We start from the raw sequence: 21148 nt of genomic DNA on the forward strand, positions 1-21148 counted from the left end.
CTTATCCTCAAGCCTTACTGAAGGAAAGGTACTTGAATAGTCTGGCATGCACTGGATATACTGTTCTCCTGGATAGCTAATTAGTGTATTAGGTGGATTTCATTACTCTCAGGTTACTGATGCCAGGAAGAGTTGTGATGCCCTCAGCACTTGCGAGGATGCTTCCTACCACATGCCACTTATGGAGATGGGTGTACTGGTGAGAAGAAGTGGAGGAGGCAGCCAACAGCATCACCTTTTGGCCAGCAGCAAGTAGGGTGTGGAAGTAGGTCTGACCTCCAAAATGGAAGTAGCTTCAAAACCTCTTACTTACTTAGAATGTGTGTGTATTATGCAAAAGAGATTTCAGCAAAAATCTTAATAGTATTTCCTAGTTAGGATGGGGGGCAGGGGGCAGAATTCAGATTAGAAAATTAAATAGAAAGAATTATTGCTAGATTTTTTTCTCTGTGCTGATGGTGTCACTTATGTCACTTTGGCTTAAAACCATGCATGAGATGAGGGGAGGTCGTAAGTCCCAGATAAGACAAATAACAATGAATAAAATAGTTACTATGAGCATATATCTATGGGATGTCCAAAATGTAAAAGCCTGCCAAGAGAAGGTGTGTGTGGGAAATTGAACTTAAATAGAACATCACCCACTATTCAAGCCCAAATTCTTACTTACTTCTAAAGTAGACAAAATGAGGATCTTATTATATTCCAGGTCTCCCAACAAGTAGGAAGCTCTAACCTCAGAGGCAGGAGGCTGCTGCTTATAGCTACCACAGTGGCCTTCACGTAGCAGGACACAAGACTAGAAATGTTTTTGGCCTGGCTGTAGATACTGGGCTCACAATTGCATTGGCATTTGGTTTTAGCTTAAATAAATGGTGGGACACAGGAGAAAAAAAAAGAGGTATTGATTTTTATGGCGTTTATTGATTTTTATGGCGTTTTTTTCCTTGCTTTCCTTCACTTACTTGCAGGTGAACATTAGTTGTTCATAAACATGTTGTGCTGTCAGCCTGGCTGCTAGTGCAGGATGCACAAGGGACATCATCCCTCCTTAGAAACCAACCTGACCTCGAGTAGTAGGGCTTTCCTGAAAGCCCCTCTCGTGCTGCTCCTGGCCCAGCAATGTGTGGCTAATGCAAGATGACTTGAATCCAGAACTCACACTGTCATTTCTTCCTTTGTTTGCCTCAGAATAGTAACTTTGCCATATATTAAGTCAATGGATCTTGTCCAAAAACCTCCTACAGACATCAAATTCACTTTTCACAGCTATAGAGCACTGGTGTCCATCTCCCTGGTGCCACTGAAAGAAGTCAATAGCTGTGAAAGCCTTGGACTCTTCCCTTTGAAGGAGGGAAGCCAAGATATCCTAAAAATGCCGGGCAGGTGACGGCAGGCTTGTGGGGATGAGGAATCTTTGGATAAGTGATCCACTTCACACTTAACAACAGATAGAAAAAACTATCACCCTTTGCAGTCCAAAGTCATGGCTGCTTTCACTGGCCAAGACAAAATCACCCAGTGACTCCACTCATGAAAGCAGAAGAAAAGCAGGGATCTTTAATGTGTTTTCCTACATGGCAGAACTGAGATACAGAAGGTTTTCATTTAAATCCAGAGCTTGCATCACATGATATTTTCTACTATCTTTTCCATCCACGTGCGGCTTCTGTGTGAATGGCAAAATAGGAACACCACCACTGAAATTAAAAGGAAGGCAAGAAGTATTTTTGGACTACTGAAATTTCGTCAGGTCCTTCACCATAAAAGTGACTGAGCTGAAGAAAGACACAGCTTGCTGTTTTGGATGCAGATAAAGGAAAAGTAAATGAAAAGACTAAGAACGAAGGCCTTGGGTTACTATCTGTAACACCACATCTAAATCTGTTGTTATTCCATCTCCAGGTTGGTCTGGCAAATTTGTTGAACTGTGAATTTCTGTGCTCATATAAAGTTCATGCTTCAGTGCACACTGCTGATTGCTCATCAGAGGTCTGTGAGCAAACCCAGCTACTGCAGAAATTCAGTTCTCCTCACGTAATGAGCTTGTCTAAAAGAAATAAAAAAACCCTATTAAATCAGTAATAAATTGCATGTGTTTTATTTTCCATTATAATCTTTCTTTGCAAACAACTTAGGTTTCCCTCTTAAGAATCAGTACAAGTGACTATATATTTTTTTCCTCCCTTAAACATAATGCCAGATGAATCCTCCTCTTTATAGACTGGAATAATTGGGAGAACAAGCCTGAACTCACTGAGTGGTTATTTATTACCTGTAATGTTTCAATGAGGAAAGTCTTCCTGTTTATTTGAGTAACAGATGAACAAGTCAGCTAGAGTGCAAGAATTTGCTATTGTATCTTCCCCTTATTAATTAATCAGTGTAGAAATGAACTTCACTACAAGCCCACTGAAAGCAGCAGAGATGAGCGCTGGCTTGTAGGAGGTCTACTGGCTGCAGCACTACTGTTAGTGCGAAATATGACCCATTTTTTAGTTGGGAAATTCAGCATAGCAAAAGGAGACTTCTAAACAGGCCATTTAGAAGCCACTGACACAAATGGGATGAGTTTCAGAGCAGTGGCACTGCTGAGAGTTTGACAGGAGCCATCTTCTGTTCCTTGGAGGTTTGAAGGATTTTGAAATCATTGTATTAATGATTTCTCCTTCTTCTAAAGTGTATTAAGGATAGCTGAATCCTATTCAGCTCTGAAAATGCCATCTTTCTCCTGCAAAGCAGCCCTTCGAACAAGTGATGGTCTTCCTTAGATGGTTTGTAATAAACAATAATTTAAAATAGAATTAAACTTGACAGGGTTTAAAAGAAATTATAAAATTTGTCCATATACTCTTTGTGGAAAACTACTGTGTTTTCTGCAGACAGCTTCATTGATTAATAGCAATTTCCTTTCCATAAAGCAAGTGTGGACAAATGAACGTAGGCCCCCCTTTTCTGTTCATCTGATGGTAATAAACATTGTTTCCACCATCTCAAAACCAGTTCTATTCTGTTTATTCATTAGGTCTTAATCAGGGCTTGGTAGTAGATTCATGTGACTCTATAAAACATGTCTTGCTGAGGTAATATTTTCTATCCTGTGCATCCCCTAGTGCTTGCTTTGGATTTGTTTATCTCCAAGGGTACCATCAATAAAGGACGGTGTCCCAAAGTCTGGCTGCTGGTCAGAACTGCTTTTCTCCTTATTATTGATAAGTGAAGTAGGGTTTTTTTTGACTGTTCACAGAAGCCATTAAAAAGTTGATGTTTGCCAGTTCTTACCACAGGTATAGTCTACTTTTAATTAAGCCTCTAAGCTACTGCAGATTGTTTATTTTCTACAGCCAAGTAGAAATTAGGTTTTTTGTCCCAGGGGAAAAATGAGTTCTTCAGCATTTGTGTTTTGTCCTAATGCAGCCTGGAACATTCACATGAGCGCACATAAAAATTATAATGAAAAGTTTGAAAAACACCATCTAATTTGGAAACCCATAGACATTTTTGCATCAAGCTTTGATCTGTAGTATGCACCTGTCTCTGGTATTGCAGTCAATGGGAGTATGAATTTATGTCCTTTCTGTTCCTGTTTTCCCCTGTGGCATTAGGCTTCAGGCTTTGCTGCCTCGTGGGCAAAAATCCCAAGACAGGAATGCCAATTAAGCAGCAACCTACTTTGCTTTCTCTTTCCTCTGTGGGACCTTCTTAATCTCCCCAGAACATGCAGCATCTGAAAGGCTGAGCCCCAAAGGGTTCTCTCTTGGGTGGGATTATATCTCCCATGATTTACCTCCAGCTGTGCTAAATCAAAAAAATCATTCTCGTGGAAAGCTCCTGGTGTGCTGCCCTTTCCCTTGCTCTTGCTCTTGCCATTTTAATGCATGAGGCTGCCAGGTCTGTGGAACACCCTCTGCACAGGAACCTGCCAACATTCATTCCACCTCTAGAAAACAGAAAAATGCAGAGAGGGGTCAACTGTAATAGTGTAGGCAAAACACAAAGCAAAGGGTGCAAAATCTGGGTAACGCGACAGGGGGAGCTCCTGAAGAAACTAAATATAATTCAGCACAGAAGGGGAAGGCTGAGGGGTAAGGACATAGCCTGTGAATACTCTCAAGTTGGTAGATATACAAGAGATTTCATCAAAGACCATAGGTGAAGAAACTAAGCGTGTGAGCAGCCAGGTTAGGTACTGTGGCAGATTGGACGGAACGAATAACAGACCAGACCCTGATGTAGTAGTGACCTGAGACACCAACAGTGCAGGCATCTGGGAACAGGTTAGATGAGGCTGTGGAAGAAGCGATGCATTGAACTGACCTGTGAAGGTTTTGGTGATCAGAGAAGGCTAGATGGTCTCTTCTTGCTGGTTTTACAGGCATTTGTGGAAGAAAACCCCATTTTCCTGCCACTTCAACAGCAGACCTATTTTCTGCAGGTAAACTGCAGTTTCAGCACTTAGAATGCTATATGTTCTTTACACTATTTTTAAATGTGCTTAAATAATCAGTTTTCTCCTTAAAGCAGTGGGTAGAATAATATCAAAGCTAAATCAGAGCTGAACACTTCCACTGTGGGCAGTCTGGGGCCAGGCAGGGAGGAAGAGCATCATCTCGGCAGAGCGGGGCCTGGCCTGGAGGAAGGGCTGCCGGGGGAGCGATCTCTACATCTTCTTCTTCTTTTTTTTTTTTTTTTTTTTTAAGAAAAAACAAAACAGGAAACAACCAGCCTCCCTTCTTCTCCCCAAGACCTTCCAAACTTCAAGCCATTTCTTGTAGGTGTCAGTGATGCTTTAGAGCTAACTTTAAAAAAATCCAGTAAAAAGTTGGATTTTTCTGTTCAAGATTTAAAAGTTACAGTCTGTGGGTAGAACAGGTTGGGAGCCTGTTGTTAGAAAATAACTTTTCCACTGAAATCTTGTTGTTTTTACCCTCCCTCCACCCCCCAGGAGAACTTAATGTTTTCTGAGGGCTTTTTATTCCTAGGAAAATCAAGAAAGAGTTTCCCAGTTCCTTGTCTGTATGATCAAGTCAGAAGAAAATGAATCTGCTGAAACCCTTGTGAGAAAGCACCCAGCGTCCAGGGTTATAGGTCTCCTATACAGATTTTCTGGAAAGCCCTTTCTGAGATCTTTGTGCTGTTCTTTTGTTTTAAATCAGAGTGGAAGTCTTCAGGATAGTTTTTTTTTGTTGTTGTTATTTCTGTGAAAATGGATTTGCATTTCCCTGCCAACATTATTTAAGGCCTTTTAAGGATGTGAAACCACCTGGAATTAGAATCAATTGAAAAATAAAGTGAATCAGATTAAACCTCTTTGAGTCACCACTCTTAAAGAAATGCAAAATCAGAAACATCAGTGAAAGAGAGATTTTTTAAAAAATTTTATTTTAGGTTAAGTTGACATTCTCTGTGTCATGGAAATTAATTGAGGCAAAGGTTTTAATTAACCTGACTTTTTAGGTAAATTACAATACTGTAGCACAAAATATAATACTGAAACATTGAATTAAGCAGTTCCTCATAGCCTCCTGCTTATTAAATGTGACAGCAACTAACCCAAAGGCAGGCAATGGCAGCACAGCATTGCTGTTCAGATGTGTGCAACGACGTGGAGGTGGCAGCTAAAAAGGCTTTTTCTCCCCTTCCTCCTCAAGGAGAGAGACCAGGAAAAGGGGCAAAGCTGGGGGAACTGAACGTATGTGCTAAGGGGAAGAGGGAGAGGTATAGCCCACAACTTCAGGCTCTCTTAAATCGCAAACTAGACATCAGTTTAAACGTACAAATATATATTTCTCTTTCAGAAAATTTTCGCCACAATATCTACTGTATCGCTGCGATAGGGAAAATGCTGCCAGCTGTACCCCAGAAGCCCGAATAACAGGGTTGGATACGTGATGGGCTGCCGTGTCTGACGCCCGCCCGGAGCGGCTTGGCCGGGGGCTGGTGCCGCTGCACCGGCTCGGCACATGAAGGCCTTCGCTCGTCTGCGCCATCCTCCCTCCCTCCCGAACGAGATCTGCAGGGACGTTTCTGGCCCGTCGGTCCCAGATGTTGGGTTAAACAGTTTGGGCTTAGTAAACTGCGTAGAAGGTGGGAATATCTTCTTTTCTTGTGGTGTGGACTGTTTATTGTATCCCTATTCAACATTTCCTGAAAGCATGAAAAATTTGGAACCTTTAAAAATTTGAATCATTTAACTTTTATAGATGTTATATAAAAGCACATAAAATTGTACAAAGGTAATTTTACCAAAGGGAAAAAAAACAACCTAGGTAAGATGGATGCTTTTCAAGTACCAGGTTTTATCTTTCCTCAAAGCAGCATATTCTCTAAGAGACGTATGTGCGTATTTGCAGGTTATGAGACATGAAAGCAAAACCTATGTAGGAAATTAAAAAAAAAAAAGCAGTAACATCTTACAAACAAAGTAAAACATTATTTAACATGCTTGTTAAACTCTTCTTTCCAACACCTCCTGCAAAAAAGCTGTTTGAATTGCTCTGCAGCAATGCTGGGCACGCGGAGCGCTACACACGGGTTTCAGAAACTCGGGTCCCCGTCGGTACGAAGCTGTTATCGCCGTAAGATACTGCATCATTTCAAAACACTGCTACAGCCTAGCGAGGTGCTGGCCTCTTCCTGCAGCGTACCTGTCGTAGCAGCTCCTCTGCGATTGAGGTCCGGGTGTTTATTAAGAGCCAAATATTCAGGCACCGGGTTAGCTCTCAGGCGGGGATGCTGGAGTAATACCTCGAATAAGCACTGGATGGCAGTAAAGGCACAACAAAAACGAGGCAGGCAAAGGCCATTTAATGCAGCAAAGCGTGGAGAAACTTCAAACTTCAGCTGCTTCAGTGATCAGTGCTTTACAAATGGCTATTATATAACAAGTAGCTGTAGTTTTACTTATTCATTAGAGAGTTTTGTGCATGACTACAATCCATCTGCTTTAAACGGCTTGAGAGTGAAATTAGCTGTCTCAGATGTTATGGGAGTTGCCGAGAATCAGGCGGAAGTGAAAACCTTTGTGTTTTCAGGAAAATTGCAAAGAGGATGAACTAAAGATATTTCTTTGAAATTTTAAATAACTGAATATATTTACTTATTTGCTGAGGTTTTGCAGATTGATTGTTTTTTTGTTTTTTTTTTTTTTTTTTTGTACGCATAGGCAAATGAGTGCAGAGCTGTAGCGCCATCAAACTTGACACTGCCAGTGTAAGTAACAGCATAGCCGAACTATACACTGTTAGGCGCTTGGTTTGAAAATGCATGACATTCTGTTAAAAAAATAATGATTTCTGTGCACCAGCAACGCAACTTGTATCAAAAGGCTCCAAACTCTGTTAATGGCTAGATCTGAAGGGGTAGTTACGCCTGCAGACGCAGCCCAGCTGGGCTCGCGGGCAGCGCGGCAGTGGGGCACCCCGCGGGAGCGGGTGCCGCCTGCGGGGTTCCCGGGGGCCCAGCGATCTGCCCTCCCTCGAATAATACGCTTTTTAATGTCACGCTGAATTGCTGTGGAGAGAACTGCGTACGCTGGGACACCACCGCAGGTGCCGGTGGCAGCGTGTGGGGCTATTGCAGCCAGCAGCGGGCACGAAGTGGTTTTGCTGCGTGCTGCTTAGGGGCTCGCGGTCTAGCCCAGAGGTCAAAGCGCTGAAGCAGTCCTGGGTGCAGAGGAAGGAAATGCCATGTCAAAGGAGGGGAGAGAAATTATCATGCCATGAGGCATTCGCAAGAGCGTTACTGGAACAAACGGGCCACTTCTTGGGTCCTCGGTTTAAAGCATATGCTGATAAACTGGAAAGGGTTCAGAAAAATACTGCAGGAAGCACTGGAGGTCTGGAAAAGCTTAGAGAGTGCCAAGAATTCAATGTAATTTATCCAGAAGCAGCTTAAGAGTCTTGGTCATTGCTTGCAAGCCGCTGCCCAGGGAAAAGGTTTCTAAGTTTCTGGTCTCTTTAATGCAGCAGAGAAGGGCTGAAGTTAGGTTCAGAGTAAGGTGGAGGATCCAGGCTGAAGGACAATGACTTTTTCTGTGTTTGTATGGTATCCGTCAGTCCCCTGGCTCTCAGTCCTGTTCAACCAGGCAGGGACAGCAGTAATCTGAAAAAATGAGCATCTGTGGATCAGTTACTCTGCTGTTACAGTAGTGAGTAGATGAGCAACTTTAGTCAACAGTTGTTTTAGATTTATTCAGACCTAAATGAAAGTGGATTTTTTAGCCTGCCCTTCACCAGACAAACCGTAAAGTTCATAATTTTTCATAGCATTATTAAAGCTTAAAGGACTATGTTGTCATGAAATAAATTGTTTAGTACTCAAAAACAACATACCATAAACAACAGGGTCCTTAGGATAAACACATATTTTTATTGCAAATACAGTTCAGCAATGACTCTTTTTATATATAGAAAACCGGAGTATATCAGATAAAAGCCTCAGTACATAGCTAGATAACAGACCATATTCAATATGCTTTCTAAACATCTTGTCCTGTCTGTCAGATCTAATGATGACTGGTGACTAGACACTTCAGTGAAATGCTGCTTAGCTATTTATTTCTCATTTATTCTCCTGAGAAATCTCAAAATATTTTTGATTTGATTTAAGGAAGTTTCCCAAAGTCAATTGAACATGCTACAGAAAACAGTCCACTTTTGTGGTCAATATGCAGTCTATAAAGAACAATAAAGATAAAGTAATTCCATTTTGATGATACTAACCTTGTATATTTATGCCTTGCTTGGGTTTTAATCCTCCTGTCACTTGCTCTGAAACTTGTGTTACGTTGAATCCTTTTGTCACATCCTGGTCTCCACTGCGATAGAGTGGAAAGATGCTCCTCAACTCTGCTCAAGCAAGGGCACCTGAGCCAGTGCCGAGGCAGGAGAGGCAAAATCGTGGCTGCAAACCCCAGGCTGCCTTGTGGATAGCAGACACTATCATTCAAGAGGAAAATGGATCTTGGCTTGTTCAGTCCAACCAAAAGTGAGCTGAGAGGGGATGTACTTGCTATAAACACGCCTTCAGGGAACACTCCTTGAAGACATTTGATCTGAAGGACAACACTGGCATGGGATATATACTGGTCTAGAACAAGTACAGTCTGGAAATTGTCAGAAGGATCCTAATCTTTCGGACAAATAAGATCCAGCTCCCTCCCAACTCAGGAAACCTAATTATCTAAATAACTTGAAGACGGACCTGGATCAGCTTTAGAGGGTGGTACTTCGTGACAGCTGTGGTGGCAGCGACTGAGCTCCATGACAAAGGAGGCCTCTACAGCCTCGTGTTTCTCACTGGTTCATTTGAATTTCTCCCTGGGCTTCCAAAAGCCTCTTGCAGTACAGCAGCTGCAATGCTTTCATATCCATTTCCCCCTCACCATGTTCGTTCATAGAGAGGATAAGAAATCTGCAGTCTGTGGTTTTCAAACACATTGTGGGTACCGTTAAAAAAACTCCACGAAGTGATAGTTTTACAATGAATTTCAGGCCTACAGTACTTATCCGATGGCTTGTTGCCAGCCTAAACTTTTTTTGTTTTTAACATCATTAAGTGTTATAATTTCATGATTTAATAGTGGGAAATTTGTATGTGTGGACAAGCCAGCTCTGTATTTTAATGATACTTATGGATATGGAATTTTAATGAAGAGTGGAATTTTAATGAAGATTGCCTTTGGTGGGCCATTCGTCTAATCAAGAAAATGTAAAATGCCTCATTTTCTGTGGATTCTGAATAGCAGTAAGAAGATGAGCATTTGTCCTGATATCATGCAATTAATGGTGTGGCATTTTACATCTGAAACAGGGAGTGGGAAACGAGGACAGACGTGTGCAGGCAGGGAGCCCTGGGGAGCAGGAAGCTGTGACTTGGGAAAGCTGCTGTGAGTTCAGGACCAGGAAAGGCTGGGAGAGCTTAAAGCACGCAGATCTGAGAGGACCCGACAGCACTGAGCCCCAGAGATCTGTGTCCTTGAGTTTCTTTACATGTCGTATAGAGAAATGGAGCCCACTGGGGCACGTGATTGCTAATCACCTCCCACCTCCAGTTCTAGTCCTAAACAAAAAGAAAGCAATTTCATAATGATGTTCATGGAGGTCCTCGGCTCTTCATGTGCGAGTCAGAGGCTTTTGCCCCTTCCTTGTGCGGTAAGAAGCCCGTGGGGAGGGTTAGGGGCTGCTGAGGCCTCAGTCATTTCTCCAGGGATGTGAGGAGCCCATTTTGCCTGGACGAGGAGCAAGGCCTGGCTCCTACCTCTTACTGCTCTGAGTTTCTAGTTTAGCAGTTGCGTTGGCTCTCTGATGAATCAGAACCCCCCCCCCCCCACTGTCCTCTTGCAGATGCTCCTCTGCTCCTCTTCTGAATTTTCTTCTAAAAGAGCTAAATCTTCCTCCCATCACAGTGCCTCTACACTCAGGGAGGCAGTTTCCCTCCGTTGTGTCATGCTTTGGATCTGCAGATATTCAGGCTTTTTGGGCCCTGCTTTCGGGAGTGATGGCCCAGCTCCTCTGCCCCCCACTTCTCCCCGCTAGACAACACATGCAAGTCTTTCTCAGCTAGCTGCTCCTTGCACATTCATATGAGTGCTGCTGCAAGGGTGACAAGTGAAACACCTAGGGATTTTTCCCCCAGAAGCACAACAGATATTGTACTTAACGTTTATGATGTTTCCCTGTCCCAAGAGACCTTAAGAGACAGTCATTTGGGAGGGAGCTCTTTCAGCTAGCAGTGGCTGAAACCACGGATGAAGGTAGTAGGTGGTTGCTTCTTTTTTGCTTCCTGCTTGTTTAAAGTTCAGTCTAAAAGTTGCAGGTGAGGGGTGTGAAAGGAGAGAATATTGGTACTACACATGTATTTGGCTTGAATAATACATGTGTTTTTTGCATTTGCTGGCAGTTAATGGAGAGCTGACAGGTATATCCAACAGAGCTTATTTTTATTAACTCCTCCTGTTAAATTCATCTGTGAATCTAAAGTCCCAAGGGCTGATCCTTCAAGATGCTGAGCCCCTTTTTGAGTCAGTGAGAGCCCTTGCTCCTTCTCCCTGCAGGAAGTGATGCTTCCTGGACCCTTGCAGGGCGAGCACTTATTGTCACACTGGTGCAGAAACAGTCATATCACAGAAAAGCCAGTGCTGATCCATCAGACAGACCAAGGAGCCTTGCTACCACCAAATCATTTCCATGCTGTTCCAAGCTATTCATTCTCCGAATGCATATTGGGTTTGGCAGCTGAGGAGTTAACAACAGCAAACCTACAGCAGTGTGACAGAGGGCTGCAAAGCATACTTTTTAGCATAACAGTGCCTTGCCCCCTGAGCAGCATTTGGAGATCAATCATATTTCTATTTTAAATTCAGATCCCGGCCTCAACAATATGCAATGCTTCTATCTCCATGGAAATCCTCATGTTGTACAGAGTTTGCAACACACAAGGAAGAAATACAGAAAAAAGCATTTTTTTCCCATGTCAAGAACAGGTCCAAATTCTCAAGTAGCTGTGGAGAGGATCACTGCTGCCGTTTATTCATTTGGTAGAGCCACTTGGCTCAAAATGTTTTTAAACACCAGCAACTGTTGGGCTTTCCAGGATTTTACTGTCTCGAAACACAAGGACCTTCAATGCACCATATTTCATCTTTGATTTTTGTGCTGTAGGAGAGATCTACTGACAGGTACGAAACACGACTGCCCTGCGCTGGGAGTGTTCACACCACTGCAAAGGTACATTGCTGCTTAAATAGCTAGTAAAGGAGGGCTCTGATTTGCATGAGAGTTCCCATTGTCCCCAGTGCAGAAGAGAGCAAATGGGATACTCCTCTATGCACAGCTCTTTTCTATGTATATGTGTATCACAGATTCAGATAAAATAAACTCTCTTTTATGCCCACAGTGCTACTGCTGTTTCCTTTTTTACCAGCCTGAGCTCTGGGTCCCATCGGAGCGTGTCTGTGTCCAGACACTGCTCCTGCTCCTTTAGAACTATTCCTCGTCCCAGGAGCAAGCAGATGGGCAGTTGCCCAGAGAAGGGAGGTGGAAAGGCCCAGGAAAGGTGTGGGGGGAGGCTGGTGTGTGGCCAGCAGCAGGGGGAGGCAGGAGGCCAGGCATCTCTCCATGGCTCTGGCAGGACATGCTGGGTGAGCCTGTGTATGTCACGTCTCCCTTCTGGAGAACGTGGAGATTGACAGTAATGTCCTTTTGTGGAAATGCTTTGAAATCTGCAGATAAAAAGCCACTGCATAAAGGCTAAGTATCATTATTGCTACTTCTATTCATACAGTGTATGCTTGAAGCACTCTCCTACTTCTGCTCTCATTTTTAATACAAATAGAAATAAAAAAATAGATCTAAGAGGCTGGCCAACCTACAGTGAGCTATCCTATATGAAATTAAGGTTGTTTGAACAAGACAATGTTTTCCGAGGGCCTACTCAAGCTTCCACTGAAGTCATCCATGGTTTTGTTACTGTCTTTCATGTCCGTCTGATAAATTCTCATGCTTGGAACGAAAGGGCAAGGACAGCCCAGCTGTGGGCCATAACTGCCTGCCTGGCTTCTTCTGGCACAGGCAGGAGAGCAGATAGCCCCTTTCCCTTTCATTAAGATACTATTTTGAGAGGAGGTTTCTTTTAAAGCGCTGTATGTGACCAAAGACTAAGACATTGGACCAGCTGTAGTTCTTCGCTACAGCAGCGTAAATCCAAAGCAGTGGCTTGCAGCTTAATGGGTTTATTACGTGTGTAACTGAGGCATCAGCCAAGCACGAAACATTGTTGCAGGGGTTTGTTGCAGCAGTTGTCACAGGTCATATCAACAAAGATTCGGGTTTTGACATAAATTGGTGCATTTTCTGATAAAGAGCCTGGACTGTGTGTTTGGGGCCAACCCTAGGGCTGCTGCTTTTTGCTTCTGGAGTAATATAATGTACTGTAAGCAACTACCATATACCAATCCTTTTGCCTCCTGAAAGGAAGTGTTCTTGAATAGCTTCCCTGTCAGATCCTATAGAGCAGTGCGAGGAGATACAGTTCACAGCAAGTCTCTAAGCTGTGTTGTTGTGAGGCATGATGGCATTTCCTAGAAAAGGCCAGGCCCGCAGAACAAGCTGGGGAGAAAAGCAGGCCAGAGCTGGGTAATCAGTAATAATGAGACATAAGGATGCTTGCCTTGCATTACCTGACTTTGCAGCAAATGTTACAGATGAAAAGGCTTGAAAGACTGCTTATGAAGAGAAGAAAGACCAGACTTTTAAAAACTGATAGGCAAATACAAGCTAATGCTTACGGAGAAAAGCTGATTATTGGAATATGAATATGGTATCAGTTATAACAAGGAATTATTAGCTTTATTTTAAGCTGATTTATTTTAAAATAAGTAAGTTCTGAGTTCCTGAGGAGCTATATAAGTATTTTTTATACTATTTTACAGCAATAGTGGAAGATCTGGGTTTTCAATAGAGCTTAAAAGTTGTCTCCAGATCCCACTGATTTCATAGATCTGCTGGACATCCAGCACACTTTGTCAATCTCAACCCAAACCAAAAACAGTTAATAAAAGAAATTACTTGTAAGCAAGTGTATACTGTGGAATATTTTTTGGCCATTTTCATTTTGATTCACCTAACAATAGCAGACATTATTCTCCCCACTAGAGGAGGGAGAAGAGGGTATCTTGGGCTCGGAGACAAGAATAAGATTAATCTCACCTGACTTCAGATGACCATGAAGTCAAATGTCTGCATCTGAGCTAGCTCTACTGATTTCTCAGATTGTCAGAAGTGAAAAACAGGCAACCAAATCATCTCAGCCTGCAGAATATGTCTATAGGGTGGCTCAGATGTCTAACACACCTAAAGTGTCAACCACAGGTGACATTGTCACAGTCTTATGTCTAGAGGAAAAAGCAAGGGAAGGACCCAGATTAATCAAAATTCCTCTGCAGACAGTGTGTACTGAGCTACTAGATCATGGATGCCTCTCTTTACTAGAACACAGATGTCCCTGCTCCACCTGCAAAGAATAATTCCAAGAGGTAACGAGGTCTCTTTGAAACTTTCCACCCTGTTAGGAGGGACCACTGGCAGATTGCAGTTTAAGCTCTCTAATCATGCAACCTGTCAGAGACATGGTCTGGGCCAAGCCTCGTGGAAAGAAGTGAGCCTGGAGAAATGCACCGAGGTGGCCAAAGACATCTCAGTCTCCTGAGCTGCTCTCCTGGTTGTGAAGGAAATGCTAGACTGATACTGCTGCAACACGTGCAGCCTTGTTACAGATTTTGAAAAGTTTGTGGCTGGTGAATCCCAAAGAGAGGTTGCTCTGGTGACTTCTACCAATGGAGCTTCCAAGGTTATTGCAAATGCAGAAATTAACACCTTTGTCGTTATAGTTTGTGAAAAAATCTGATGGAGTTATTTTTATAAATGAGTTGCATATTTTTATGTGTTTAACCTTTTATCCTGAAACTTCTCATAGCTGTTCTATTAATGCTCAAGAGATCTGAAGTACAGATTACTCAGTTTAAATAGTGTAGGAAATTTAAATTAGAGCTAAGCCTTGGCAGGAAAATTAACCTCAGACCCAGCTGCAACTTGGAACAAGTGGTTCAAGGGTTAGGTAATCTGACACTGGCTATCTGGCTGGAATAGTGTAGATTTCGTGTGTTGTTCATACTTTCAAATGAAGGTGATTTTGTAGCTAGATGATAACCATTGTCTTAAGCATTCACTGAGAAGTGTTATTTTTAATTCCATTAAATGCCTTCTATCATTTTGAAAGTTTATACCACTCCCAGCAGAACTGCCCGTTTGACCTGAAATTGGGCTACTTTGTGCACTGTGGCATGGGTGCTGCTCTGCAAACACCAATAAGGATAAAGGATGAATCCATAGAGGGCAAAGGAATTAAACTGCTGTGACAGAGATCCATTTAAGGTCCGGTGTTTCCCATGCACTGCTTTTAAATGGGTCTCTTCCTGCTGCACTGGGAGCTGATGGTGAAGCTTTTGTGGGGTGAGTATCAGCAGCAGCCAGTGCCAAGAGGAAGATCTCAGCCAGCATGAGCAAATCCAAGGCAGTGGGAACACTGAGCCCTTTCCTACATTTTTCCATACACAAAGAGCAAGTGGATAATACTTCCATCAGAGTGATCTTGAATTCATATAAAAAGAGCAATGAAGCAAGAGAGGACCTCAGAGTCCTCCAAGGTGGAGAGGAGGACCTCCCATCTACCGGCACTGCACGCAGTCTGTGGGGGAACTGGGAAGATGAGAAGGACAATAGGACAGGGAGGTCACTTCTGCGTCTTCAACAAGGGCAGTTTGCAAGTCCTAGTTCTCCTAGAGCTCAGAAAGGCTCAGCGTCCTGGCTTCATGGCAGGCTGAATTTCTGCAGAAGCAGAAGCTGACTTTGCCAGGAAGGGGAAACTCTTCCTCCATTACAAGCTGCAGCTCCAAGAAAGCAAGCTAAAGCAGGGACATTCCAGTCTCACCTGATAACGTCCAAGTTTTTCACCTGGTTCATCAATTGTCATTTCAATGACTTAATTGCTATCTGTGTTTAGAAAGCCACAATGGACCACCTTACTTCCATTCTCAACAAAAGAAGGTGAAGACTTTGGGAAAAAATAAAGCCCTGAGCATCTCAAAAGGTATTCAAAAAGCCATAAATGTAAAGCTCTCAGTATATGCTGCTGTATCTTGGACAAGGAAGAAGAAGCAGAGAGAAGCAGGCATGACATGGGAACATGGCATATGCAGCAAAAGAGGAGAGAGAGCTGCCATACCCAGAGCAGGGCAGAAGAGAGCGAGCAGCCCCTCTTCTTCTGTAAACAGTGAAAAACTTATGGAGGTGGATTGAGCCCAGGAGGGAAGATCGAAGAAAGTTAAAGGAACCAAATGATGCGAGAAGAACATTGATGAGGCTTTCAGAAAACTCTAGAAAATGTAACTGAGAAGGTCTTGACATGAAAGCAAAGATGGCTCCTCTTTCCTTCCTTGAGAGAATATACAAATTTACTGATGCATCTTTCAAAGCTCACAGAACTCAAATGTCGGCATGGGCAAATAATATGAGTTAATACACAAGTATGGACCAGACTGCACTCACTAATGTGAGCACTGGCATTACAGCCAGGGAAAGAAAGGACTGCATAAGTAGGTTTCTTGACAGATATTACAGAGCTCATGTGAGAGGCTTGTGCCAGCTGAGTTTGGAGACCTAAAGAGTTTAGGTTTTGGTGGGAACCTCTGGAGGGCATTTGGCCCTGCCCTGCAGTTAAAGCAAGGACAACATAGAAGTTAGTTCAACTTCAAAGCTAGATCACGTTTCTCAAGGCTATACCCTGAGCTATATATATCATATATCACATCTATGTGGCTCAGTGAGGTATGGGAAACCAGGTACTGAAAACTCAGGGATTCATTGTTTCATCAGTTTCCAGTGAGGACTGGTGGTGCCAACAGATTGAGTGACCTACCATGAATTGGACTAGAGATACCATTGCCCGGATCATTTTTTGGTTTGTGTTAAGGCTTGTGAAATCTAGAGATGGAAAAATGGTATGGTAATGGTAATGAATTCTGCAAAATATTCAGCTCTTGGATGAATTTGATGCCATTGGCATCAGGTATAATCTAATTAGTCACTTAACAAATGTAGGACTCCTGTGACTAAAATGCTTGTATCATTGGTGTGTCCCACAAGGCCTGTCGTTTTGAGATGAGGAGCAGGGCTCACTGGGATCACTGAATCATCATTTGCTCTGGAGTTGGTCATGTTTCTTCATTTATTGCGGGGCAGATATAGATAAATACAAGGGTAGGGTCTAGAAATCAAGGGCTGAAAAATAAGAATATTTTTATCAACATTGCACAATGTGCTGTGCTACTATCAAACTTAGAAGCAGCTCTGATCTATTGGCCTCATTTTATTTCAGCCTTCATTCTTGCCTGCAGTCACTGCAGAATCTCAGTCAAGCTAAGAGAACTGCTTTTTTTTCTAATACTTAAACACCGGCTGTCTGTCCCACTGGCATTAGCTCTCATATTAGTCTGACATTTATTGTTGTTTCCTCATGCTTATGGAGGAGATTTTTCTGTTCCCTCTAAACCCAAAGTTTAACCATTCAAGGTAGTTAAACGCAAGCCTGTTAGTTAATACAAAGTATGAATCAGCTACTGGAGCCTATTGCATCCCATACCCAGAAGGTATTGTAGGAGGCAGGAGGGGAATGCTTAAATGCATCAGCTGATGAGGATCCCACTCAGCCCAAACTGCAAAGCTAGCCTTACTCTTTATCTATCAAATAGTAATTAAACATAGTCCATCAACACACAACCTTGAATCTTAATTCTAACTTTTGCTATGTTAAAAGGAGAGAGGTCATTTTCTCAAAAAACTTGCCAGTATATGTTAAATCCAGTAAATACCAGCCTTCACCTTAGCTCTGATGGCCTCCCCAGATGTTATCAGTAAGCCCACCTGGTCATTTCTGAGGGCCCTCAAATGTGCCTTTAGTTGGGGCTTTAGCCCTTGCTCTGAATGTAGGCCTGGAGGAAGTCTGAGAGGCTGTCACACAGCCCGCACCTGAGGGCTGCAGGATGTGCAGTGTACAGCAGCCCAGGTCCTTTGGCCTTTTTGACCACTGAAGGAGCTGACTACGAGGTGGGTGAAAATCTACCTGCGCTGTCTGGCTCAATGGGCAGTTCAAGGCCTAATCGATAGCCAGTTAAAACTGGCATTCCTCATTGGCTCAGTACGGAGACGGACACAAACACGGACGGATGACACCACACTAGGAAGAGTGGTTCATAGCCGGAGGAAAGGGATGCCTTTCAAAGCCCTGAGCAACCTGCCCTGCTTTGAAACTTGGCCACCTTTGAGCAAGAGATAGGACCAGAGTTCTCTGGACAGATACCATTTCTAACTTAAATCATTCAGGATTTCTCCAATTCTGTCCTTTCAGTCCTTCGAACTTAATTCTCAGGAAGAGTTTTCCCTGTTGGAACTTACCAGGCCTTGGAAAAAATAATTATTTATTATTTACCTTTATTGTACTTCATATTGTATTCTCCAAGTTTGCTATACTGGAATGAAGACTGGGGCCTGCAGGGATGAATGACTTGTATTTTATCCTGCGGAGAGATTGCTTATGGTAAGACTATTAAGACAGAGATGGAGAAGGAATAAGAACATATTTTTCTGATTTTTGGGGTCTTGAAAGCAATATTTATTAGTGTACCTCTGCCTATATCCATTCTAGTAAATTAAACAGAGCCAGGAAATGCTATTGATCATATTGTTTGACTATTAGCACACCGACTGGCATAGGATTGGTCTGAGTCAGCTGCACCAGGTGTTACCTACACATAGTTTGAGGCACACACTGACAAGAGGCTGCTCTTCCTAGGTCACAGGAAAGAGCCTAGGTGTCCTCAAGGGGCAAGGTAAACACCTGTGCCTACAGGGCAATGTTTTATGGTTTCTTCTGGGTTGGGACAGGTCACTGGGCTGTGATTCAGAAAGGGTTAGGATTAGAGTTATCTGTGTGGGAAACTGGGTGTCGAAGAAGTGGGATGAAGATCTAGAGGTCCTGAAGGATCAGAGTGAGGGCTGGTTCCCACTGGGACATGGCTTCTGGCATTAAAGACACAGTTTGGATTAGGATCAGTGTTCCAGGCTAAATGAGGGGAAGCAATAAATGCTGAAGTGAGGGAAAAAGCCTGGACAAACGGTTTCAGGTTAGTGGTAAGTTAAATTTATTCCTGAATCCTGCAAGGGTTGTGATGCTAAGAATAAGTTTTGTACCTACAGTTGTATGCTGTGAGGTCCCCAGCAATAGACTGAGGCTGTTATCATCACAGGTGAACGAATGTCTTGTACTTTTTCCTAGAATAGGAAGGGGGGTTGAATTTCGTACAGCACGACTAGAAATGTTAGAACATTTCTGGATTATGCAAGGCCTGCCACTGTAGGATAAATATAAATAAAAGCAAAAATAAATAAAAAAAAGCAAATGGGGAGTTGCATAGCATGGCAGGCTCCGGGAGAGAAAACCGAGTGGCTAGAACTGCAAAGCACAGCGTTGAGGGCAGCCTGCCCAGGGACTCTCTATAGGCAGGACTGACTTGTTTAACTCCATGTGCTGTCGGCACACACAATCCAACTCGGAAGGCAATGTCCTTTCCTAACTGAAATTTCCAATTCAAAAAGAAATGTGTGCTTCTGAAAAGGGCCGAGGTTTAAAGAGACTGACCTTTCTTTTCTGAACACTTGGCAGTATATTCCTGTTGGGCGGAACTGTCCACATACAACCTTGATAAAACGATGAAACAGAAACCTTCGTATGCTACCCACTGCAATTTTCCTGACCATGGAGGGCAGTGTTTAATATTCGTGCTTTGGATGTATTAAAAGATAAAATATAAATCAAATAGCATGACTGGAAGCTGATTTCTTTCAGAAGAAAGTAGAAGTTAAAACTTTTATGCATCTGCACATCAAAGTGTTATTACTAGCTAAGGCTTCTCTTTATAATTTAAGCCCATATCTGAATTGAATTTCAATGGGTTTGCTGTGCAGTATATTCCAATCTCCATATCAGTAAAATTTGATGAACACCCCAAAGCTCACTGGCTGAGAAAGAGAGAAGAAAAAGCACGCTCAGGAACATCAAATGGGAATGCAGGCCTGATATCTTTTGTCAGTAGAAAGATTGTTTTAATACCCTGTCGGTCACAGTAATAACCTTAAACAAATAGATCACTTGTATTTACTTTGTAATATCAGTGCTTTTACAAGATTGACTACCTAGTGGGATTGTCTGTACAAATTTCACAGTTGTCCCCAGGCAGCTCTGTGAAGAGGACACTTTAACTTCATCTGCCGTAGAAAGATGCCTTCAGTGACGCTCCATGAATTAATCATATCCCCAGGGGCTGTAGGAGGATAATCGTAGAAAAATCCTGCTGGAGTGACTTGGAGAGCTCTGATGAGCTGTCACAGTACCTGGCCACTTTGTACAGTGGGCAGCAGTTATATCAAATCGGCTGCTACCTGGGCGAGGAGATAGCACCGAACCTCTCGGAGCCGCCTGGGCGAGCGAGAGAGGAAATGAGTTGAGACTGTGTGATTTACATTACCGGTCTGGATGGGCTCCCTGCTGCCTGAGGCCAAAGGGGTTAGACAAGAGAAAAGGCAGTAAACATTTATCTATTGGATTACTCTTTTTTTTCCAAATCCTCGCCACCGCTCTCATGTTACCAAGGTACTGTAAGGATAAGCTGTATGTATTTTTTTTGCTGTTAAAACTGCTAGGCAGCAAGCTGAAGGTTTTGATGAACTAGTAGCATTTTTGTTTATCAATTGCTGGCTGCTTTTTCTCAACTTCTGGGCATCACAGCCTCAAATCCATGACCATGCCCAGCCTTTTCCAGAAAAAAAAAAAAAAAAAAAAAGTAGTTACACAGTTTGTACATCCCAAGAAGATGGGGTTAGCTGTCTGCAATAAAAAGGCAAAATTATCACTGAGAGAACCTTATGTTTCCTGTTCTTGTGATTTCCAGAAGGCTATGTCAGATCTAGTTTAATTTGTTTATTTCATCTTATTTAATTTGTTTATTTCATCTTTTCTATGGAATGGAAATTTTCCTTGTATATGAACATAAATAAAAACTTTTCAGAATAACGATGCTTATATGGAAAGTATGTTAACATACAAGTGCATGAAGTTGTTTTACCTTCTGAGAACAACATATGCATCAGGATTATCTTCCTCTCCACCTCCATGCAAGACTTTTTCCTTTTTTGTTTCCATCTGAGTGTGTTTCCAGTTCACTACTGTCAGACATTTAAAAAGAAGCAAGTGCAACTAATGCTTCAGATTTTTTCCAAATGTTTTTCAGTTGATCTGTTTCTACTGTATTTTAAATCTATTTTCCCTGTCAAGAAAATCCTTCCTAGATGAATATGAGCCTATGATGAATATTGGGTTTGTATTTCCTTTCACCTTGTTCTAGATTTAGTGAGATCGCAGTTACAGGGTCTGATTAGCCTCTCCGACCCTGTAGAGGGACTCCCAGGACACTAGCAGAATCACTCCTGATTCATAGTCAAAGGAGAAAGCAGAAAATCAGACCATTACTTAAAGC

The sequence above is a fragment of the Rhea pennata genome, chromosome 1 (assembly GCF_028389875.1).
Source record: "Rhea pennata isolate bPtePen1 chromosome 1, bPtePen1.pri, whole genome shotgun sequence".
Lineage (NCBI taxonomy): Eukaryota > Metazoa > Chordata > Aves > Rheiformes > Rheidae > Rhea > Rhea pennata.